Consider the following 25,159-nt stretch of genomic DNA (forward strand, 5'->3'; position numbering starts at 1 on the left):
AAAACAGCAGGTCTATGTATTAATATAGAACACTAACCTGGGCAAGAAAGATCTAAAACAAACAGGTAGAACATATTCCAAGATGGCCGAAGTGTTCACAGGAATAAGGCCTGGCAAACGCTCAAAACTCTCCTAATTAGAATCAATTAGGTGCTTGTTATTCAATCAACCAGAGTATAAGTAAGAGAGCAAAACTGAACTACGATCTCAGTTGCAGCCCAGACGCAGGACGGTGTGGAAGTAGCTTCGAGGAAAGTTACAAGTAAGTGATGGCCCTCTCAAATAGTAGTTTTAACCTTAGGTTAATCAACTAAAAAAATAAGGAATTAGTGCCTTATTCTTAAAACTTCTTCTTGAATCTATGAGAAGGGACCTTTAGAATAAAATTTGATCTTTTCTATTTTTTGATAAATAGAATCCATGAGAATATAACAGCAGGGAGAGCAAGAAGCTGATCAACCAGAAAAGGAGAAGGTTGCTCACAGTTAATAATTAAAAGGTAATACGGATAATGAAGAGTAAGAATAATGGAATTTATTTCTGTTAGAAGCGGGCACCTAATAACGCATGGTTATGTTTTCTACAGTTATCTGATGCTCAAACCACACCTAACCTGTTAAAGACCCCTAGCATAACATACTTGAGGTAAGAGTTATCAATTGAAACTCCCTGTAACAACAAATAGGGTTGGACAGTTATAAAAATTATAAAAATGTTACCTTTTTTGATTACTTTTACTTGTTGCAGTCCAAAACAGAACAGATAAATAGCTTAATAAACAACACAGAAGGGGAATTTTCTGTTCAGCAAAAAAGGAAAAAGAAAAAATACCAACTAGGACTAAGTTTATCTAATCAAAGGTCAGCAAAAAAATGTTCTTTACCATTGTCGCTTTAAATGTACCAAGTAAGCGATCAATAATCAGTGAAGATATCTCTGTTCCCATAGCTAACATTTGGTAATGAATAACCAGCAGCTTGAGAAATAACTTCAACAGCAGAGAAGATATACAAAACCCTGCCTTGTAGAATATAAAGTAAGTCGAGCCTACGATTTATAGCAAACTATCGTTTTTATGATGATTACTCCAAGAGGACCATCACAATGGTACAATATAATTATACCAGTAATATTTGGTGGATATACACCATAGAGCCGAATATAATAAAGCTAAAATGAGAATCTTATGGTTTAGCATGCGAAACCTGGATACTAAAGTTGATCAAGAAATGAGACACCACGGGGCAACAAATGGTAGAAGTTAAAATAGCTATTTTTTTCATAGATTTGTATAGATGATGCCCCCTTGCAGTTGAATATTCTTATTGTTGAATGAAATGACATGTAAAGTATAAACAGAGATGTTTAGAAGACAGAGGTAATACTAACTGGAATAGTTACCGTTTTTTAAGAAATGGAATAAAGAGGTCTGTTGAATAGAATGCTTAGTAACAAAGTTTTTCTGTTTACATCCTTCTCTATAGATTGTTTTAACCATAGAAAGCATTGTCCTGAAGAAGGTGTTCAACTTGTTCACCGAAACGCCGCGTCGACAGTTTGTTGTGCTTTTTCTTTTAAGTATAATTTTTAATAGAAAATGTTTTATGACTATGCCTTTGTATAAAATGGATGATATTTTGTTTTCATGAAATGTTAATAAAATGTATAATATCAGTTTTGTGATAAATAAATATACTGGCTTAAATCAACCTAACCTCTATTATTTGAGCAATACCTCTTGTCTTACCACTCATATATCCCTGAATTTTGTTACAACTATGCATGTTTAAGTAAGAAAGGAATATGATCCATACTGATTAGTTCCCCTGTAAATTTGTTACTGTGTGGTGTGCTTTAAACCTGATCATACCCCCAGCTGCCAATTATACGCAGTGATAGAAGGGCTGTATACTGCAGTCCGCTCTATCATCTACAATCAGGAAAAGGGAAAATCTTTAATTTATTTTTCTGACTATAAACCCATTCCCTTTTTCGCCATAAAGGGTGACTCCCTAATTATCTTGTATTATTACATGAGGATGACCTGATTGTGCTTTTATGGGTCTCCAGAGGAAATTAGAAGAAGCCTTTGGTCTTTATTGTATGGAAAATCAATGATCGGTAAATCTTGAGAAAACAAAGATTCTGTTTGGGAGGGTAAGAGTTGTAATGGTACATAGGTTCAAATCAGATTGATATTGTGAACCATTATAAATACTTGGGCCTCACGTTCTCAAGTAATCAGAGATGGGAGTCCAATATTGACTATGCAAACACCTGAATCTTGCTCCAAGCGTGCTTGCTTGTAAAATGGAACCAAAATGATGGTGGATTGTCATGGGCCCCTCTAATGAAAGCTTAAAGTAGCAAAATCTTTGCATGGGGCAGAGTTTTTTTGCTAGGACCAAAAACATCTTGGGGTGCCCTCGAAGGGACTGCCCTAAAAAGATTACTGCGCTTACCAAAATGCTCATTGGTTCAAGGGATCCATTGTAAATTCAGTTTAACTTCGGGGCATTTAGCTGGTATCCGCTTAGTTAGGTTTTTAAACCAACTAGCTCAGAGGGATCAGCCTCCCAAATTTTCAAAGTTGTTTTGGGAAGAGATCCTCGTCCGTGAAAGGCAATGGGCCAGAGCAGCTGTTAATAGGTTTTAATGAGTTCAAAATGCCGTTTACTACCTGGGGTCAAAATGTGATCCCTTTGTCTCTAAACGCTTAATGAAGGAGTCAGCAGCCATTGTTTCTGCAAATCTTGATATAAAATATCTGTCAAATAAACCTTCTATTATTCTTAACCATAAATCCCTGGGGCATGTAGATCTTTTACCATATATGTTCAGCTTGCCTGATCAAAAGTATAATTTAGAATTGCTCAAATTTCAGCAGGGGTGTAATCCTATACATTCGGATCAACAGTGGTATAAAAGCTGGCAAATCTACACTGGGGTGTGCCCATGTGGCCTAAAGAAGTGGACCAGATGCCTTATTTTGATGGATTGTTTGTATTTTAATTCAGTGCAAATTAAGTTTTTAAAACCCTTATTTATCAAATATCAGATACTGTCTATAGGCTTCGAACAATTATTCTTTAAATATAGGGCGAAATGTTTTGAGAATTAAGCTGTTCTTTATCATGAAATTATAAGCTCTGGTTTTCTAGGGTGGTGATTTCATAAATGTATTGTGTTTTTTTACTGAGTTGTATTGTTTGTCTATGTTTTAATGACGTGTCCCGATAAACTGTTTTTTTTCTCTCTCTGGGAGTGGAAGGAGTTGCAAATCTTACTGCCAAGGCTGGTTCAAAGACCCTGTTAACTGGTAAAACATGTATTCTGTTAAATTATCCCCTGCTCTCCACCATTTTGTCTGTGAACACCCATTTTGTGTTTCTACGGAAACTTTTTGCAAAGTCAGGAGTTACGTGTTCACTGAAAAGCTGGTTGTGCTGATAATACGTTTGTGCCAGAGTAGAGGCCCTGCCCATCTGTAAGCCCACCAACGCCTGTAACCTCCCTTGCCTACCTACAAAGATGACGTGGGTGGGGGTTTATCAGGAGTTAGTAGTCTGAATTTCATGACAAAGTGGTTTCCAATGTGTTTCATGAGGCACCAAACTGTATAAATACCGTGTTTGAACTTGTGCTGATCAGTTCCCTCCCTCGGGCACTTGCAGTGTCTGAATGATGGGATAGCTCTCGTGAGTGTAATAAACTTGTATTTTGTTTCCACTCCATTATTGATCCTCATTTGTGAACCCGTAGACAGAGGGTGTCCCTGCACCAGTGAGACTGATAGAAATCTCACTTCTACAATTGGCGTTGAACGTGGGGCCCCATTGAAGACCGCAGCTGGACCAGGAGGAGGTCTTTTCGACGAGACAAACGCGGGGGCGCCCCGCAAAAAGAGACTTGAGGCCAAAGGTGTTTTCAGCTAATCGACCTGACCTTCATGGCAGCTGCGTGTCTCAACTGGGGCTCTTCGGTTGGCATTTTGGAGGCAATCTATTGATCTGAGGATATGCAGGTGGGAGTCCGATAATTGCGATCAGGTAGGATCGAAATGGTTGTCTTTTTTGGTTTTGGTTTGACGTACGAGTTACTTACCTTCGGTAACAATGCATCTGGTAGAGAATTCTATCCGCAGTTTCCTTTACGTAGAATTATCCCCTGGCGACAGACTGGATTCGGAAACTTTTTGCCACAGCAATCCTGTGCGCCGATGCAGCATCACGCGACTTCACCCAGGCATCGTCCGCATACGTGACATCAGCAAGGTCACATAAGCCCCGCCCCGGCGCACCCACATCAGTTTTCTTCATAGAACTTTATCGCACCACAAGGCGGGGCCAACAGACCAAAACTGTAGGAGCATGGGAACAGTGTGCAAAAGAATAGAAAAGAGGAAGACACCATAAAGAGCAGCACAACACTGTGGTGTCCAAAGGCAGGGACAGAAGGGGAACAGGGCAGAGCCCCGAAAAACCACACTGCTAGTACATAGACAGCCACCCCTCCTTTCCCGTACACCAGGAACATGGGTAAAGGGCCAAAACACATGCAGCAGGCCTACAACCCCTATGCAGACACAGGGGGAACAGTCCCAAAACGGACAGGAACCAACCAACCTCTCAGCCACCCCAGCATGGAGCGCAACACCCCTCCAAGGGAACAAGGGCAAGGCATGACCAGATGACCCCAAATCCTAGGCAGCATAGGGGCATGACCCCTAGCAGCAAGAAGGAGGGAAGTGAGGAGAGGCAGAAATTGGAAGGCCAACCACCCCAACCTGGAGCAATCGGAGCAGCGTTGACAGGAGCACCTCAACCCCACCCTCCAACAGCCAAAGAGGAGTAATGAGCAGCAACAAGACGGAGCAGCCCGGCAAGAGCAAAATAATGCACTCAGAGGAGAAACAGCCCAACCACCGGGAGGCGAGTGCTGAAGGACAACTCAAGAGTCGTTGCAGAACGGGGAAGAAAGTGGGCCATGAAGGAATCTGCGGCTAGAATCGTCTCTACCAGAGACATCGTTACCAAAAGTAAGTAACTCGTACATCTGATAGACTTCTAGCCGCAGATTCCTTCATATAGAATAGATACCCTAAATACCCACGGTGAAGGAGGGTCTGCGAAAGGACCCCACCAGCTATGACAGTGTGGAAAAGTAAATTTTGTCATGTTCTGTGTCCCTACGTGTCATCCATCATATGTTATGTGTGCATGACCAATATGCATATGTTATTCCCCATGTCCGATTCAAGACGCAATTATAGTTGTGTCCACCTCTGGTATGTCATTTTCCAGTCCCCGTGAATACTACGAATATCAGGCTTATGTAAAGATACGTTGCCACGCTTCTCAGTGTGCACGTTATTTCATTATAAAGTCCCCGTTTCCAGGCCTCAACAGGGCCCGGACATCAGATTCAGCTCCTGTCTCCTGAAGCCTCGCTAAGGAGCGATACAGCCCCCACCTGTATCCTCGACCTTTCACTTACTTCCTGCCTCGCAGTGCCCGGTGCAGCCTGGCTCTGCCTCTGAGTCTGCCAAGACTATGTTATGATTCCAGCTATCAGTTTAGTCTTCCTTCTCTGCATTCCTAAGCTACTGAACTGCATCAATAGTTTCCGTCATTGTCTAGCCTATGCGGCTCCATATTAAGAGAAATACTGTATTTAATGGTCATTTAATATTCTTCATCACGCACTACATGTAGAATAAATGCATGCTCTAGTCTTAGAGTCAATTAGCTTTTCCCCTCATGACTTCTAGTTTATATCAACATGTTCCCTAAACATCAGATACTAGATAGGGTTTAGGTACATGTCGCTCCGACCCTCCAGACTTTAGTCTCTGCTCCTAGCACAGAGTTCATAGCCCCCAGCTTCTCCTAGTAACACGTCATTGCCAGTTTGCGCGCACCACCAGGTTAGAGGTCCCGGCTCCTTAGGTAGCCCCCTCCTATGTTTCCGCCCATTCATGACATATCCTGTTACGTCTGCACCACATGTCTATGTATACGCCCAGTTACACCTCTTTTTACTCTTATCTTTCGCGACTGCTACGCGTCACGCCTTTTGCTCCACCCACTGCTACGCCTACTGCAATGTAATGTTATGTGTTCGCGCTATGTATATATGCTCGTGTATTGTTATTAAAAGTTAGCGCGCTCATCCCAGACCCAGCCCCAGCAGCTGCTGGGCCCGGTCATCCTATTCCTATGCAGGTTGTCCTGTTCCTGTCCTTATGCTGTATTAAACCTGCAAAACTCCTACTACCTCGAATCTTGACTCTTATTTATTGAGCTATCTGTTATGATATATGTCTAGTCAAAAATAGGGTATTATTTATTTATTTACCACATAATGGCGCCCGAATAGGGACTTGCCCTTTCCCCACGCGTCGGTGAAGCCACGCCGACCCCCTGACCCTCTGCAGTCGTGACGGAACTCTTCTGCGCAGTGGCAGATATTTCTGCTCAAGTATCCCTCAGGCCCACGGAGGAGACGGAGGAGGCGGTCCAGCATCCAGACGAGACGGTGGAGGAACGCGGCGAGTCCCGACCAGAGCCCAAGCCAAGAGTCCAAGGTCCGAGGTATCCGGAGGTCCACCCGTAACTGAAGTCCGAAGTCCGAAGTTCGTCGTCGTAGCAGTCCAGTCCAGTCCGAGGCCTTCCGTTCTTGCTGCCCGGTGAGTACCGTTACTGGGGTGGTATCTAGACAGGGTCAATTTGATTGACTCTGGTCTGTGGGTTGGTGGTACACAGTCCCACAAACGAAGTGTCCACTTCGGTGGATACGGGTCCTGACGTGTCTCTTTATGAGACCGGTAAGTTTCGTACTGTTTCAGCAGTGCATCTAGTTTCTGTTCTAGTCAGTTCTGTTCTCGAGAAATTTCAAGTATTTCCAGGTAGTATTCTGTCCGAACTGTTATTTTAAATGTTTTTCATGTATTCTAATGTCGTGGTATGAATGGGAAATAAGTATCGTGTTTATTGTGTATTGTATTGTGTCTAGATTACAGTTCAGTCATGCCCATATTTTCCAAGTTACGTCAGTTAAAAACTAGAAAGGGTCTGCTGGAAGCAGCAGTTCCCGTCCCGCCCAGGGACAGTCCAGGTCACTTTATGTATCAGAAACATGGCATAAGTGCCATATTGTATCTAGATTTATGGGTAGAGTATACCAAACAGTTAGAAGAAAAGTATAGATGGCCCGTATCGGGTACATGGGATGCCGAGTGCATCATGCGAGTAGATGAAGCATTATGGAAAAAGAAAGCCAGACAATCACAGAAAGATGCCATCGAGTTATGGCGCAAAGAAGCTCATAAAAGAACCGAAAAAGAAATCAGAAAGTCAGAACTAAGTAGAGAATCCCAAGAACGAGCCCAAGAAAGAGAATTAATCGAGATAGGTGAACGAGTTAGAACTGAGCAATCAGACAGACAGAGGAATGCCCTCATTAAGGGTATGTATCCTCTTCTTGCTGAGGGCTTGCCAAAAGCGACCCCAGAGGCATCCAGTAATTTCCCGCCACCATTAGTTCCGACCAAGCTACGTCACAAACCGACCGCAGCTGATATTTTTATTTCGTCCTATCTGGACGACACAGTCCCAGAATATGCAAATCCTGTTCGCACTCCGCCAGTCCCTGTAAACCAGGTAATTCCTGCTCCTCCAGACACCGGGGTGCCCTTAACAGCCCCCCCCGGGTCAGCCCGCCATACAAGTCCAGCCCACGTTACAATTACGGACCCTGCCAGGACGAAAAGCATCAGTTGATGATTCTAGTTTAGGGGCCGCAGGAGGAGGTCTTCCTCAAACCCCGCCGCCATACAAGCGTTTATCAGCACTCGAATTACATGCTCAAGCATCACAGCGTACTCCTAAAAGTAATAAGTCTGTTGCAGAAATCAGGCAAACCCTTGGCGAATGTGTCTATGACCCAGTTCCAGGCGAGTTTAATATGGTTTTATATTCCGTACGTGTAAGGAGAGTGACCGAGTATCTAGTCACCCTGCCGAATATGAAAGAAGATCTAGACAGGATATATCGTTTCATCCGTACAGGGGATGACCCACAAAGTATTAGTGATGCCATGTCTCAAAGGAAAGCCGAGATTCAGCGCATGATATTAAAGTTCTTAATTAACTGTCTAATAAGAGAACAAGATTACCCGTCTAAAGACCCGGAAGAAATGAAAACTCTAACAAAGTGGAGTGATAATATAGCCGAAGGAAAGCACAATACCATTGGTGCCATGGAAAGTATGTACAAGAAAATCCGTAGAGAAATAATAAAGATACACGAACAGCGTAAAGCAGCACAAGTAAGCGAGAAAGAAAGTACCTCTGATCCTGAAGAGGAAGACGACGAGAATACTGCCAGAATAGCGTATGTAGGAAAACCCAGATTTCCAGATCGCCATTTACGTCTAGAACCCAAGTCAATTTTCCATCATCCAGCACCAGAACAAGGTTCCCTAGAACAAGTATTTCAAGCTACCGATCACATTCTGAAATCACGAATCGGTTATAGTGAGTTAAGTACCATGCATGAACAAGAAATAGCCCGATCAGCAGTCCGATGGATTACTGATTCTACCACTTTTCCAGACGAAATAGTGGCACAAATGTTTCTGAAAATGCCCCCAGCCGAGCAGCGACTGGTGGGTATGTATATGATTCAGCACCTCATTACTTTGTATGAGGGTCAGCACTCTGATCCAGGCCCGTTACATGATATCCTGAACGAGTTACTCCAGTACAGATGGAGAGGTCTAGGTACCGATTTAATTAGTGTCATTCTAGAACAGCGCCACAAATATAGAACATTCTTGAACCCGCATTTTGTTCATGTCTCACCCCCAGAAAGTAAATCATTCTACATAGACAGACAGAATCCGTTACGAGAAGTCCACCCAGTCAGAGGAGCGGGTGGCGAAATGCAACGAGTGTTTGTATACACTCCGATCACAAAGATGGAACTCCTCGAAATGAAGAAATTAATTCCCTGTCATGACAAAGATCCAGCAGGGTTCCATAGAGAATTAAAAGACATGCTCCGTATGGGAGAATACACTTACCCAGATATCATTAAAATGTTAAAGGTTCTGCTACCCGCAGGGGTGTATGAAAAGCTAAAGGAAAAAGAATGGGAGGTGGGAGAGAAAAAGATAGATTGGGCAGTCCTAGAAGCTGAAGATAAGATACGTGTACCAGGTACTGGTCTCGGAGATAAATGTAAAGAATTACCAGAATTATTGATTCAAGTTTTACCCAGATTAGTAACAACGAAAAAGGAAGACTGGGATGCAATCTCAGCCTGTAAACAGAAACAAGATGAAGATATTAGTGATTTTTATTCGAGGTTTGAAAAGTGCTTTAGTATCAACAGTGGTCTCAAGACAAGTAGTGAGTCATACCCTCACCTTTTCGTTACCAAATTAGTCGAGAATTCAAGTCCACCAATTAAAAACCGAGTTCTGAAAGTCGAAAGTACCTGGCAAGCAAATACTCCGTCTCAGATGCTCCAGATGCTCCAGTACCACCAGAATAGAATCAGGGAAGAGCAAGAACACGAGAGAAAACGTATGAAAGACACGAAAATGAAAGTACTAGTTGCACAATCCGTTCCTCAAGACAGTCAGAAGAGGGGTCCGAATCAAGTCAGTCATCCTGCAGCTCCCGTTAAAGGGAACTGCAATTATTGTAAACAGCCAGGTCATTTTATAAATGAGTGTGCAGTTCTGAAACATAACATAGCTACTGGTAAGACTAAAGAAAGACCACGTCCGCCTAGACAGGAACAAGTTTCACAGATTCCTCAGCCACAGAATGCACAACAGACAGTTACAGTACCGCAGCCTATTGCTGCAACACAGCATGTTACATCGCAGATGTACCAGTATGCACAGTCTGAGTATCCAGAGTACCAGCCATATTCATGAAACAGCCTAGAGAGGGAGGTAGGCTTGCCTCTCATCGAGATACCTGTAGATCAAGAAGGTCCCTATGTTCACAGTCAAGTATTAGGGAAAGACAGAAAGTTTTTGATTGATACAGGGGCAAGTAGGACCACAATTAGTCACGCCGAAGTTCCAGGGGCTCCGCTCTCAGGCTCAAGAAATGTTTCCCTTGGATTTTCAGGAAAGCCTATCGTTAATGAGATTTCAAAGCCAGTCACTCTAGAAGTAGGTCCATTGTCCCGCACTACTGATCTGTTACTTACTAAGTCATGTCCAGAAAATCTATTAGGCATTAAAACACTGAAAGAGTTAGGTGCCGTTATATGTTGTTCCCCAGAGGGAATACGATTGTTCCTACGTGACTTTAAGGGTCACTATGTATTACGAGATTTTGATTCCAGACTGTCTAAAGTTCCGCAGCATTTATGGGCGCAAGGTCCAACTGATGTAGGTTATATGCAAATCACACCCCATCGTGTGACTCTCAAACCAAGTGTAGTGTTACCACGAATCAGGCAGTATAGATTGCCACCTGAGGCTGTAGCAGCCTTATCCAAAATTATAGACGAGCTCATGGCTCAAGGAGTAGTTGTAGAAACTGACTCCAATGTATGTAACTCTCCGATCATTCCAGTTATGAAACGTACTGATCCAAATGCACCCCCAGTATATCGATTAGTGATCGACCTACGAGAGCTTAATAAATGTATTATTCCTCAGTACCCAGTTGTCCCGGACATCTCTTCCCTGTTAACTGCTATTGATTCCGAAGCCATGTTCTTTACAGTAATCGACCTTAAGAACGCATTTTTTAGTGTTCCTATTCATCCAGACAGCCAGTTTCTTTTCGGATTTTGTTTAAATGGAAGGAGCTATATGTTCACACGAGCTCCTCAAGGTTTCACAGAAAGCCCTAGTATTTACAGTCAAGCACTCAAGAGACAACTAGATAATATTCACATGCCAACTGACACTGCCCTGCTCCAGTATGTTGATGATCTATTGATCACAGCCCGTTCTGAACGTGACTGCGAGCGAGCGTCACTGACGGTTCTGTATTTCCTAGCCGAGATGGGGCACAAGGTGTCCCCTTCGAAGCTTCAATTCTGTGTCCAGCAAGTGGTCTACTTAGGACACTTACTGTCCAAGAGGGGTAGGCAGTTGACACCAGACCGTATCCAGTTGATAGCGAGTCTTCCCCAGCCCAGGACCCAGAAGGAGGTACGTGCCTTTATCGGCCTTACTTCTTATTGCAGACAATGGATTCCTCAGTATGCATTTCTAGCCAAGCCACTGATACAGTTAACGACACAGGAGGCAGCCGTATCGACTGTCCTCCCTTGGACATCTGAACATACACTTAGTTTCAACGAGTTAAAGAAAGCTTTATGTCAAGCTCCAGTTCTAGCTACACCGAACTACAGTAAGCCTTTTACACTTTTCGTTACTGAACGTGAAGGTACAGCATTATCTGTTCTCACACAAGATCAAGCAGGACAATACAAGCCCTGTGCTTATTTTTCTAGCACACTAGATCCAGTCGCCCAGGCTTTGCCTGCGTGCCTCAAGTCAGTTGCAGCCACAGCACTAGCTATCAGACAAAGTGATTCCATAGTTTTAGGACATACCCTGACAGTACAAGTTCCACACTCCGTGGAAGTTCTTTTAAACCGAACACAAACACAGCACTTGACAATTGCACGTTTAACAGGTTATGAATTGACACTGTTTCAGCCACACATAGATATTAGACGCTGCAACATCCTGAATCCTGCTACACTGTTACCATCAGTTAGTTCAAATCCAGCCACACACGACTGTGTGGAAGTAGTTAACACCGACCTGACACTTTATGTGGATGGTTCATGTATGAGGACTAGTACAGGAGAACTAGTAGCCGCGTATGCAGTGACTACTGACACTGAAGTTATTGAGACACACCGCATTGATACCCTGTCCGCTCAAGCAGCAGAGCTAGTTGCTCTGACACAAGCCTGTATACACGCCAAGAACCTGAAAGTTAATGTTTACACAGATTCACGCTACGCATTTGGAGTTGTACACGACTTTGGAGTGCTCTGGCAAGAGAGAGGTTTCATGACTTCTCATGGAACCAAGATTCAACATGGTATCCTTATCCAAGCTCTGTTAGATGCCATACATTTACCGACATCTATCGCTATCATGAAATGCAAAGCACATACGAAAGTTACTGACATTATTTCTCAAGGTAATGATCTAGCAGATCGCACAGCCAAGCTTACAGCACAGACTCCAGACAGTCCAGTTAACATGACACACACTCCAGATCTGACTACATGTATGACAGTTAAGGACCCTACACAAGATGTCATAGATATCCAGTTACATGCTACTCCCGATGAAATCAAGAAGTGGTCCGAACAAGGAGGGGTCCAGACAGATCAAGGATGGTTAACAAAGGGTAGAGCCGCATGGTTTCTCCCCGACTCTATGGTTCAAGTCATCATTAATACCGCACATAGTCCAGCACATTTAGGAGAAAAAGCTATGTTAGACAGTATCCAGAACATTTGGTTTAACAAGCATTTACGAGCTGCAGCCAAGCAGAAAGTCCGTACCTGTATGATATGTTGTCAGTTTAATCCAGGTAAAAGTGTCCCGGTGGAACAAGGGGGATTCCAGCCCCCTGACCACCCTTTTGAGGTCCTCCAGATGGATTATATTCAGATGGAGCGATGTCGAGGTTTCAAGTATGTCCTTGTAGTTGTATGCGCTTTGTCCAGATGGACAGAAGCATATCCAGTCCCAGATTACACAGCCGCGACCACTGCCAAGCAGTTGGTTTGTGAATTCTTCCCTCGATATGGACTCCCTACAGTCGTATATTCTGATAACGGTCAGCCATTCTCATCTGAACTGATGAAGCACGTTTCCCTATTGTTGGGGTACCAGTGGAAGTTTCATTGTGTACGCCATCCTGAAGCAGCCGGTCTAGTCGAGAGACATAATCAGACTCTGAAAATTCGAATTGCCAAAGTATGCAAAGATAAGGGTGTGGACTGGCTAGTAGCTCTGCCAGTTGCTTTGTTTTATATGCGCATGGTCGCACATTCCAGATCAGGTCTGTCCCCGTATGAGGTCGTATTCGGCCGCCCCCCTAACATGTGGGGTACTCCTAGACCCCGAAGTATTACTGATGTTTCATGTAATATGCTGACAGATTACCTAGCTTCCTTGATGTCTGCCCTCAACTCATGTCGTTCACAGGTTGCCGCCGCATTTCCAGACAATACCGAGGTGGCACCGCATGAGATTGTTCCAGGTTCGATGGTGCTCGTCCGGAACTTCGACAGATCAAGTCCGCTGGAGCCTCGTTGGAAAGAGCCCCGACAGGTCCTCCTCACCACCCGTACAGCCGTGAAGTTGGAGGGACGCCGCGGCTGGGTGCACCTTTCTCATGTTAAACTTTTTAAAGGACTGAAACCCGTCTTTAAGAACATTTCCCAGGATTCGAAGGATTGCCAGAATATTGTTCCTAAGGACTGTCCCGCAAATGACATTGATACAACCCCTCCCTTGGTAGAGAAAACTCCGCAGCAGGAGTATAAGCAAAAACTCCGGTCTAGTAAAATAAGTCAGTCAGTTTGATTGTATAAGTCCTCCCCTAGGTGAAACGGTTAGACTGTTTCTGACATGTATAAAATAGACCCCCATAGTGAGAGAGTTAGTCAAAACTCAAACCGATGTATCGTTTTTCTAAGTTTCATATCATTTCTCAGCCTTTTGATTTCCTGCACCAGTTACGCATTTTTCCTGTGTTTCCCAGTTCCTCATGTAAATAAGCATTCTAATGTTACAGTAGAACACACGTTTAGTGATCTGCCTCCTCACGAATATTCATACCGCCTCGCTATGCGCAATAACTCATTTATCCGCATGTTACATTATTCACACCAGACCAGCAATGCCACTAATTGCTGGGTGTGTGGTCGACTGCCCCCTTTCCAGACGTCAAAGGGAGTTCTGCCACTCTTTCCTTATCCTTTTTCACATAATGGTTCGTGTGGAGCATGGTCCACGTTAACGTCCTCCTCAACAGACATGTCTTTTCTTAACAGCACATGTTTCCCAGACAAGCAAGGTCTCCCCCACAGAACAGGTTTAGATCTAGAAAATGAAGTGTATAATTTAGGTAATTATTCTTCGAATTTCATGGTCCTGAATGTTCAGTCTGATACTACTCCAGACTCACCTGCTATTTCAGTACTACCAGTCAAAGGCGAATTATGTGTTCGTAATTATGGTTCTGTACACGTAGGACATAGTGATTGTACTACTATTATCAAGTATAGTGACAGTGGGAAATCTATTTTCAAAGCTTCACGTCATTCTTATTTTGTTTGTGGTCAAACTGCATATGCTCGTCTGCCCCTCGATTGGGAGGGAACCTGTTACATTGCCTTCCTACTGCCACCTGTTTTTCTAGCCCCACCTGACTACCATAGGAATTCCTACCTAGTACATACCAGACACAAGAGAAACCTCCCGATTGTCGATTATACTGAAACTGCTGCAGAACAATTCATTGATATTGATAAAGGTGTGTTCCCTTATTTAGGTACAGTTGTAAATAGTAAGCTAATCCGTAGGTTAACAAGAACCCTTGAAGCAGTAGTAGATGAGACTGCCTCCGCTCTAGGTAACTTAACCGAAGAGCAATCCTTTATGAGAATTGTTGTGCTCCAGAATCGTCTCGTCCTTGACGTCATACTGGCCGATAGGGGCGGGGCCTGTAGACTTATCGGATCTAGTTGCTGCATTTTCATTCCAAATAACGCGCCGTCTGTTTATTCAGCTATAACCAGACTTCATAAAATTGCCCATCTATTACACCAAGATCCAGGCACCTGGACATGGTCCGGTTGGTTCTGGAATATAATTTCCGTCTGGGGATGGAAAGTCCTGTCCCTTCTAGGTATCGCAGTAGCAATCATATTCAGCTGCTGTCTCTGTATACAATGTGGCCCTGCGATTTGCGGCATGTGTGCTACCTCTTGTATTCATAGTCCCAAGCCCCGTTCTAAATCTCGTTCCAAGACAATTCGAGATGAACAAATGGTACTGTATGAAATGATAGATGGTATCATGAATATTGATGTTTCCTGATGGAAACGTAGTGACAAGGAGGGAATGTGGAAAAGTAAATTTTGTCATGTTCTGTGTCCCTACGTGTCATCCATCATATGTTATGTGTGCATGACCAATATGCATATGTTATTCCCCATGTCCGATTCAAGACGCAATTATAGTTGTGTCCACCTCTGGTATGTCATTTTCCAGTCCCCGTGAATACTACGAATATCAGGCTTATGTAAAGATACGTTGCCACGCTTCTCAGTGTGCACGTTATTTCATTATAAAGTCCCCGTTTCCAGGCCTCAACAGGGCCCGGACATCAGATTCAGCTCCTGTCTCCTGAAGCCTCGCTAAGGAGCGATACAGCCCCCACCTGTATCCTCGACCTTTCACTTACTTCCTGCCTCGCAGTGCCCGGTGCAGCCTGGCTCTGCCTCTGAGTCTGCCAAGACTATGTTATGATTCCAGCTATCAGTTTAGTCTTCCTTCTCTGCATTCCTAAGCTACTGAACTGCATCAATAGTTTCCGTCATTGTCTAGCCTATGCGGCTCCATATTAAGAGAAATACTGTATTTAATGGTCATTTAATATTCTTCATCACGCACTACATGTAGAATAAATGCATGCTCTAGTCTTAGAGTCAATTAGCTTTTCCCCTCATGACTTCTAGTTTATATCAACATGTTCCCTAAACATCAGATACTAGATAGGGTTTAGGTACATGTCGCTCCGACCCTCCAGACTTTAGTCTCTGCTCCTAGCACAGAGTTCATAGCCCCCAGCTTCTCCTAGTAACACGTCATTGCCAGTTTGCGCGCACCACCAGGTTAGAGGTCCCGGCTCCTTAGGTAGCCCCCTCCTATGTTTCCGCCCATTCATGACATATCCTGTTACGTCTGCACCACATGTCTATGTATACGCCCAGTTACACCTCTTTTTACTCTTATCTTTCGCGACTGCTACGCGTCACGCCTTTTGCTCCACCCACTGCTACGCCTACTGCAATGTAATGTTATGTGTTCGCGCTATGTATATATGCTCGTGTATTGTTATTAAAAGTTAGCGCGCTCATCCCAGACCCAGCCCCAGCAGCTGCTGGGCCCTGTCATCCTATTCCTATGCAGGCTGTCCTGTTCCTGTCCTTATGCTGTATTAAACCTGCAAAACTCCTACTACCTCGAATCTTGACTCTTATTTATTGAGCTATCTGTTATGATATATGTCTAGTCAAAAATAGGGTATTATTTATTTATTTACCACAACAGGACAGAGGGTCTCACAGGGGACCAGACCTGTGGACCGGGCAAGGAACCCGGTCCCTCCTAGGCCAGAGGAGCTCCCCAAGCAGAACACCACCGACCCCATAGGGATGGAGGAAGAAGAGAAAGAAGAGGCCCCCACACTCACGATCGAGGAATCAAGGGCAAGGCCAGAGAGGTCGAAGTACCCCACACCCCTCCAAGGTAAGGAAGCTTCCACCGAAGCCAGGGGAAGAGCTCAGAGGCTCAAAGAAATGAGGGAAAAGAAGGCGAGTCCTCCCCAGACGGAGGGCAACAGGCCAGCCAGAGTGGCGCCAACAGACAGAAGCTGCCATAAGCCAGAGAAACAGAAGCATCCCAGCCCGCAGGACAGGAGCAGGGAGGTGAGGAAATGGCCGGGCACACCACCATGAGGGGCCGAGCACACAACCTCAAGAAGCAACGCAACATACACAGACGCCATGGAAAACAGGCACCCTAAGGCCACCAGAACTCCCCAGCAGAGCGCAAGCTATATAACAGCTACCACTACCCCACATAGGGTATGTTAAATCTCAAGACATGGGAACCCTCTTTGGAAGAACTTCCGCAGCAGAGGAAAAAACAAAAGGCCACAGGGAAACATCCCTGCGAAAGGCCTGATAAGCAGCTCAAAAGGAAAAAACATAAGGCCTAATCTCAGGGCCAAGTCTGTATCAATTCCAGCAAAAACTCACACACACAGTAAACAAAGGGCTGTCCAGCAGACAACAAGGCCAAGTCCCAGCTAGGAGGTCGCAGTGGCCAGAAAACACACTCCCTAGTAAGAGAAACCGTCCCAAAAGGGCCAGAACCAGCTCAACCAAGCAGTCACTCAACTCAGCAGTCACTGACGAGGGGAAGAAGGAGGAGGAGGAGGAGGAGGAGGCGGATAAGGCAGAGGGGGAGGACGGAGCCCTGCCAAGAACCTTTGGATGGCGGAGGCAGCCGGGGTATGGAACAACAGGATGCCATCAAACGGAAGGTCAATGAGTCGCTCCCGAATATTCTCAGGGAATACTCCGTCCCGGAGCCAAGCATGGCAACAGAGAGCGACTGAGCAAGCCATGGCCCGGCCCAGCACCTCTGAGATGTCCAGAGCGGAGCGGATAATAAACGCCACAAGCTCCCGGCCATCCAACAGATGATGCCGTAAGTCCACCTGAACAGTCCCTTGGGACGCTGCAAATCCCAGAGACTCAGCTGAGTCCCACAAACTGGAGGAGGCCCTAGCCAGAACACACAGGTGTTAAGGGCCCGCAGGGCAGCGCTGGTCGAGGCAAACATGTTGCGCCCCCAAGAGTCCAGCCAGCGGGCCTCTCGGGATGGTGGAGTCAAGAGTGGCAGCAGGGAGGGAAAAGCAGTCCGAAAAAGTGGACTGGCGGCAGAGGGGTGAAGGGAAAGACACGCCGGATCAAGCGGCACCGGGAGGTGCCGGTGCAGAAGATGCTGAGGCACAGGATCCCCTGAGGCAGGACGCCTCTAAGCCCCTGTCAAGGAAGAAAGGAGCGAACCCTCAAAGGGAAGTAAAATTTCCCTCCCACCAGAGCCCTGGTGGAGAACCTCCAAGAGATGGTCCGCCAGAAAGTGAGCAACCGGGTCAACCATGTGCAGAATGCCCACAGCCGAGGACACCGCATGAGCAAAGGCCGCACCCACCTCCGTAGGGCCTAGCGGTGGAGAAAGCAGCACCTCCGTGGGCGTCGGCTGCAAACTAAGGCGGCCGTCCCCGAAGCCAAGCGGGACGGGAAAGGGCCAGACCTGGAAGCCAGAAGGAACCGAAGAATGAGGGACCTGCCACTCCTCTGACGAACACCTCTGCCTCAGAAAGGGCGGGGAGCCGCCCTTCGATGGCGCCGGTGAAAAAGAATCCACAGCACGACCCCTGCATGGAGACATAGAGTCCGCCGCCTGAGGCAGGACGTCGACACCATCCGGCGTCGCCAGACAGGGTTCCTCCAAGTCACACCACGCCGGGGACCAGAGTGGAGCCGGAGCCGAACTGGCCCCGGGGCGGCGCCGGAACGACCTCTGCCGAGTCAGCCGCCTGTGTGGAGGAACGAGAAGGGCATGGGGAGCGAAATGAAGCCCTTCCCCAGCCGCGGCCCAAAATGTGACAGAGGTCGCCCGGCAACCCATGTGGCGGCGCCAGGGACGATTCAACCTCCGACTTGCCCTCCGACGAGGCAGTCGCCTGTGGGGAGGGACGAGAGGGGCCCGGAGAGGGACGAAGGTCCCCATCCAGCCTCGACCCGGAGCGGGACAAGGAGGGTCCACTGACCCCTGTGGCTCTGCACAGTCCAGCCGCTGTCGGCGCCGTAGCGGCGTCACCTTAGCCTTAGACAAGACCACCTTGTCAAAGGACCGAGAGGGGCCCGGGGATACGACCCGAGCCCTGGCGACCTCCCGTGACCCCACAGGGACCCCTGCAGGAGTTTACGGCGAGGCAGAGGCGCCGTGGTCTGAAGGAAGGACACCCGAGGGGTCGCACCCCAACAGTACCACATCCTCCAAGCCTGAATCCGAGCCAGTCGGCGCCAGCGGCGCCGCGGAGGGCCCAGCGCAAGGTAAGGGATCCCATGATGCCACGGAGGAGATGCCAGCGAGGCCTGCAAAACCGCCGCATATGTATCCATCTGGACTCTCGACACCCCAACACCGGGAAACGGTTGATAGGACGACATGCGGGCTGCATCACCTGCAGAGAGCCCACGCTTCCGGCAGCCGGAAACCAGCCCCCAGGGACAAACTGCGACACTTACCCACTGGGGAGCGACACTCACGAGATATCGGAGAAGGGCGAGGACTACTACCACGGCCGTATCTGAAGCCGTGCGCCGAAGCTGATCGAGGGGAGGACGTCGACCTGGAGAGACGCGCCGAGAGTAGTTTCATCGGGCGCTCCCGCCGCGACTTCGGCTTCAACTGTTGGCATGCCTCACAATTAGTGGTGGCATGATCCTCCCCCAAACACCACATACAAATGAGGTGAGGGTCCGTCACCAACATAAGACGCCCAGACGACGTGCAAGTCTTGCAGGCCAAAGGCATTCGCACACTTTTCCACCAAAAGAAGAGACAATGAGAGGAGAAACATGGCGGCGGGCTGACGCCGGTCGCAAGAGCTCAGTGAGGCAGCACAGCGCAGAAAATGACAGAAGCGGCAGAGAAGTACCGCGACTAATGAGGCTTCATTACTAAAACATACCTGGTGAGAAAGGGGGTTCGCTTCTTTTCCCTGGCGCTTTGTGGTGGATTGAGTTGTCTTTCTTTCTTCTCAGTGTTGGTGTCGGCGCTGCTGGCTCAAGGACCTGGGAGAGAGCGGACGCGGATGGGCATAGAGGCGGAGCGTGTGGAGCAGGTAGCCGGGTCCGCACTGCTCGATAGACTCGGTGAGCGTCGGACCAGGCTCTGGATTCGAGCCTGGACTGCCTTATTAAAGACCAGGTTCCGGGGGCTACAATGCAGGGATTCTTCGCAGCAAGTGGAGGCCACCGTTTTACAGCGTCACACGGCAGTCCATTATGATCTGGTAAGGTGATTTCAGGTTAGGGGGGAGCAGAAACAGGACTGCATGGAGGAGGATCCAACCCATGCATATTCAGTTATTCCCTCAAGGAGTGGGGAGGAGACAACAGCACAAAGTCCCCTAGAAGAAGCAGGGGTGTCCAGCCAGCAGGCGAAGTTTAAAGGGAGCGGTGGTAAGGGTGGTGTTGGAGTATTCGTGCAGGGTCAGCAGAAGGGGCTATTTCCCCCAGGAAGAAACAGATACCAGCTAAGGTCCCAACAGGAGCTGAGGACCAAGGGGATTCTGGACTGCACGGAGGGGGCTGGGGTGATCCCATCAACGCCACGCAAAAAGAAACCATTATGCTTGAAAATCGCTTCGCACCACTGGAAAGAATAGTGGCTCCTTGCTACAGGCATAAAAGGGGGGACCTTATGACTAAGTTTGAAATATCCGAAGCAAACCAGAAGGGTATTCATGATAAGTGTGATGCCCTTAAGTCAAAACTGGATGACATATTCACACGTACGGGGTCACTCGAGCTTAAAGTATCATCATTATCAGAGTCTGTCCAACTCCAAAGATATAGACGCTCTAAAGACCCAAAAACGATCCCTACAGATGGATATGGAGAGGCTGGAGATGCAGGTCCGTAGGAATAATCTTAGGATTTTGAAGATACCGGAGGGGGAGGAGATGGATGACAAAGGGGTTTGTATGTAAGTTGTTAAGAGAAGGGGTGTTAAAAGATCGATTAGATATTGATCTAGAGGCCGAGATCAAAAGAGTACATAGGGACCCCTTCAGGCTGCATCCAGATAGAAAAGCCCTCAGAAAAATTTTAGACAATTTTCAGACTTACAGCATCAAGGAACTAATTTTAGGGAGGTGTTTAACACGGTCTACTCTTCATCATCGGGCCAACCCATACCAAATTTGTTCAGATATTGGGGGGAGAACAGTCAAAGGCAGTGGGAGCTAGGCTCCAGAATGCCCGAATTAAGGTCACTTGGGACGCAAGTTCAAATGAAGTTCCCCGCATTATTAAAATTAATGTGGAAAAATAAGATTGTAGTCAACCCGAGGATGTAGATGACCTTCTGTCCCAGATGAGAGGGTGAGGTGAGGTGAATGTTATATGGTAAGGTCTAGTTTTGGGGGGAGGGGAGGGGAGAAGGGGAGGAAAAGGGAAAAAGAAAGGGCAAGGGAAAGGGGAAGAGTACATAAAAAAAGAAAGAAAGAGAAAAAAAGTAGATATGGAAAAAGGGAGAAAAATAAATAAATAAAAGGGAAACAGAAAGGGGAAAGAAAAAAGTGAAGGAGAAGAAAAAAACAAAATATATAAAGTAAGGTTACATTGGGTATTTGTTGGAATGGTTTTCTTCATTTTTGATAAATAGGATGCTGTGCCACCTTAGGGAGGGTTCCTAAAAGGCGGTTCCAACGCCAAGCATCAAGGGTTGGTTACTCAGGGGTGGGAGTGCAAGGGAGGGTAGAGGGGGGGTGAAATTGGAAAATTGTCCTCATACAAAATAAAAGAACGCTGTTTCTCTAACTCTAGATGTATGGCTCATACGGGTAGGCTATGATTAGGTCAACTAAAATAATAGGGGGTAGGAAGCTATCTCTGGTTTGTGAATTTCTAAAAAATAGTGGAGTACATGTTTACTTATTGCAGGAAACTCACTTGGAATCCATGGCCTGTAAACAAGCCTTTAAATTAGGTTGGGTGCAGGAAGTGTTATGTTCTAAACAAAAAGGGTGCACGAGAGGCGTAGCAATAGTGGTTAGAGCAAACAAGGGGGTTAAGGTTGAGAAATGGGACACAGACCAGTCCGGGAGATGGTTGGTGGCAACTTTGTCTATATGCGGGTCGATAATTGTTTGCGCTGTATACTATGGGCCCAACGAGGACAACTCAGGTCCCCTTTTGAAAGCCTGCTACACACGTCTGCCCCAGTCATACTTGGGGGGGATTTTAATCTAGTCTTTGATAAACAATTGGACCGGACTTCCAAAGCGAAATACTGTGTTCCAAGTAGAACACTCTCCGTACTTAGGAACGTTATGAAGGATTTTAATTTGCTTGATATTTGGAGAGCAAAATATGGTACTGTAAGAGAATTCTCGTTCTATAGTAAGAAGTGCAAGTACTATTCAAGGATAGATTCTTTTTTAGTAGATCAGGGGTTGCTTTCAGACGTAGGATCAATTAGTTATATTCCAGAGATTGTTTCAGATCATTCTGCAGTGGAGTTAGTCCTTAATCTTGGGTTTAAGATGACAGAGAGAAGGTAGACCCTAGAAAGGACTTTGTTATTGGATGAGAGTGAAGGCTGAGTTAAATGACAGAATAGGTGATTTTTTTTTGCTTGAATATACTCTCCTCCACGGAACAGGTGGTCTGGGAGACCTTTAAAGCATATCTGCGGGGCTTCTCAGCTCCCTTATGACCCATAAGAGGAATAATAGCAAGAAAAGAGAAATTGAAGGCCTTAAGGATATTAGGGAGAAAGAGCTGGAGTTGCAACAGGCAGCCCTGACAGCCAGGGGACGTATTCCTCAAATTGGGGAGGGAGCTGGTTAGTCTACAAGCGGAGTTCAATGCTAGAAACGATTAGATTATTAAGGACAGGTGGGAGGCCAGTAAATTACAGAACTTCGCTTATGGCGAAAAATGTGGCTCCCTCCTGGCGTGGAAGACAAGAACAGAAAGGGTGAGAAATAACATCAAGAGTTTGATACAAAGGGGTGCTGCTATTAGAAGATGATAAAATCAGGGAGGAGGCCAGGTAATTTATGCAGGGTCTATATCAAGAGGATATTATTTATGGACCACATGAAGTTAGTACATGGTTAGACCGTAGGGATTTACCCCAGCTGTCTGAATCGGAGAAGGAATATCTAGCTACCGACATCTCGGAGGTGGAAATTAGAGAGCAATTCAGGAAAATTAGTCGGAGCAAAGCCGCCGGCCCCGACGAGCTACCAATTGAAGTCTATTTAGGTCTTCTAGAGAAGGTTGTGCTGGTATTAAAGGTACTTTTAAATAAAATACTCCTACAAGGTGAATGTATCCCCTTATCATGGTCAGAAGCTACTGTATCACTGATTTATAAACAAAACAAAGATCCCCAAAAAATCGAGTCGCACAGACCAATGTCATTATTAAACTCTGACCTGAAAATTTTCTCCGGGATATTGCCCACTAGGATGGCGAGAATCATCAAAACAATCATACACCCAGATCAGAGGATTTATACCAGGGAGGCAGCTTAATGAGCTTACTTTCCAGGTAATCGGTGCAATGGACTTCATGGAGGGAAAAAAATTGCCACTTACCATCATTGCAATCGACGCGGCGAAGGCATTTGACCAGGTTAACTGGGAGTATCTCTGGGAGACCATGAATAAGTTTGGTTTTCCATTAAATTTTATTGGAGCAGTTAAATCTCTCTATTTGAATCCTAGGGCGAAAGTTCTAGTTAATGGTGCCCTAACGGGGTGGTTTAGTACTTTTAGAGGTACCAGGCAGGGGTGTCCCCTGTCCCATTTATTGTTTCATGTATATATTGAGCCTTTTGTTTGTGCACTTAGAATGTATCGTATCATTACACCTTTTAAAATTGCGGATTTAGAGCTTAAAACCGCTCTAAATGCAGATGACCTTCTCTTGTACACCTCGAATCATATTGATGCAATCCCACGGTTATTCGAACTGGCTGAGGGATTTGGTAGAATCTCTAGCTATAAAATTAACAGGGAAAAAACTGATATTATGGGGTGGAATAGTATAGGCACCATACAGGGGGCCAGAGAACAGAACAGATCAGATACCTAGGGATCTATTTAACCCAGAAATTGATGGATACACCCAAGATTAGCTGGCAGAAGGTATCCAAGGAGGTGTGTAGGTTATTGTTAAGATGGGGAAGTCTACCATTGAATATCTATGGGAGAGTTAATCTCGTGAAAATGACGATCCTGCCTAAAATAACCTTCCTGTTCAATACAATTCCACTACTCTAAGGATATTGCCAGCCTTCAAGGGAAGATTGGTTCCTTTATATGGGCAACAAAAACATATTGAAAAGCTTGGAAGAAACTAAGGAGAGGGTTGAAGACTGGAGGTTTGGCCTTACCCGATCTACTTGCGTACTGTCATGCCTTCCATTTTAAGAATTTTAGAATATTAGCCAATAAATTAGATTCTTCTTCGCAGGGCCTTTTATTTCGGGCAATGCTACAGGATGTGCCGTAGGGACAGGAATTTTTTCCTTTTAGGTTCAGGGACCCCAAATTCTACAAAAAAGTCCGCCTTAAGATCCTGCTGGCCGCTTTTAAGAATTGGGAATATGTCAGCAGAGTCCTGGAGATACCATATTACACCTTACAGGCTCCGATCTGGGACTCCCCTGGCACCCCCGATTGCTTCCTGGATCAACTATGTCAGCTGCTTAAAGTATCTGGTATTAGGATATGGGGTGACCTTTGTAAAAAACTTACAGCTTATGAATTGGGAGTCCCTCTCCAACCTGACAAATGGGACTTTAACAAGATTTAAGTTTTACCAGCTATCTGCTTGGTGGGCAACACAATCCTGGGGCAATGAAGAAGATAATTTGCCCCTTGACTCCATTCCCAGAGCGGGCCCTTGGAAACGTGAGGTCTCCTTCTGGTATAGGGCTTTCACTGAAGTAAGGGACTGTTTGGACTCAGAGCTGGGGAATCTTTGGGGTAATGCCCTTACAGAAAACCGAGAGGAGATACGGAAAATCTGGAGTGACTCCTTCATTATGTCCCAGACAGTGGTTAAACCAGCGAATCTTAGGAGGAATCACCTTTACACAGCCTATAGAGTGTATTGGACTCCGGCTAAACTACCCAAGGTGTCCACAAGGACATTATTGCCCTAGATGGAAGCACCAGGCTTCAGACAATCAACATATGTTTATGGGTTGCCCAAAGATTGCTCCGTACTGGGATGCGGTATGTGGTTTCCTGGAGGAGGTACTATTAAGGCCAATTGAAGTCAGCACTAGATTGGTTTTCTTTGGTTTAGCATCGGGCTACTGTACGAGTACCCGCGCCTCAAAATGTCTGTTTTATGTAATAGTCATAGCTAGAAGGGAAATGTGCAGGGCATGGAAATCGGAGGCTCCACCTACATTCGCTGATTGTCTTAAAAACATCATTATGACTAGCCAGTCAGATATGGCCTGTGACGGATCGAGTATTAATAAGATCTGGACAGCTTTAGAGATCTGGAGGAAGAACTAACATCGGTCC

The 25,159-nt window shown here is 45.9% G+C and overlaps 1 protein-coding gene and 1 long non-coding RNA gene across 3 annotated transcripts in view; one reads left to right on the forward strand and one right to left on the reverse strand.

The window, feature by feature from the left end:
* Positions 1-25,159, reverse strand: part of ERMP1 (endoplasmic reticulum metallopeptidase 1) — a 689,629-nt gene that overhangs the window by 188,466 nt on the left and 476,004 nt on the right. The gene's annotated exons all lie outside the window — the stretch shown is intronic.
* LOC144819611 (uncharacterized) lies at positions 218-645 on the forward strand. Its single transcript, XR_013607482.1, has 3 exons — positions 218-262; positions 416-499; positions 587-645. It is a non-coding gene; the product is annotated as an uncharacterized LOC144819611 (long non-coding RNA).

This window comes from Lissotriton helveticus, chromosome 2_1 (genome assembly GCF_964261635.1).
Source record: "Lissotriton helveticus chromosome 2_1, aLisHel1.1, whole genome shotgun sequence".
Classification (NCBI taxonomy): domain Eukaryota; kingdom Metazoa; phylum Chordata; class Amphibia; order Caudata; family Salamandridae; genus Lissotriton; species Lissotriton helveticus.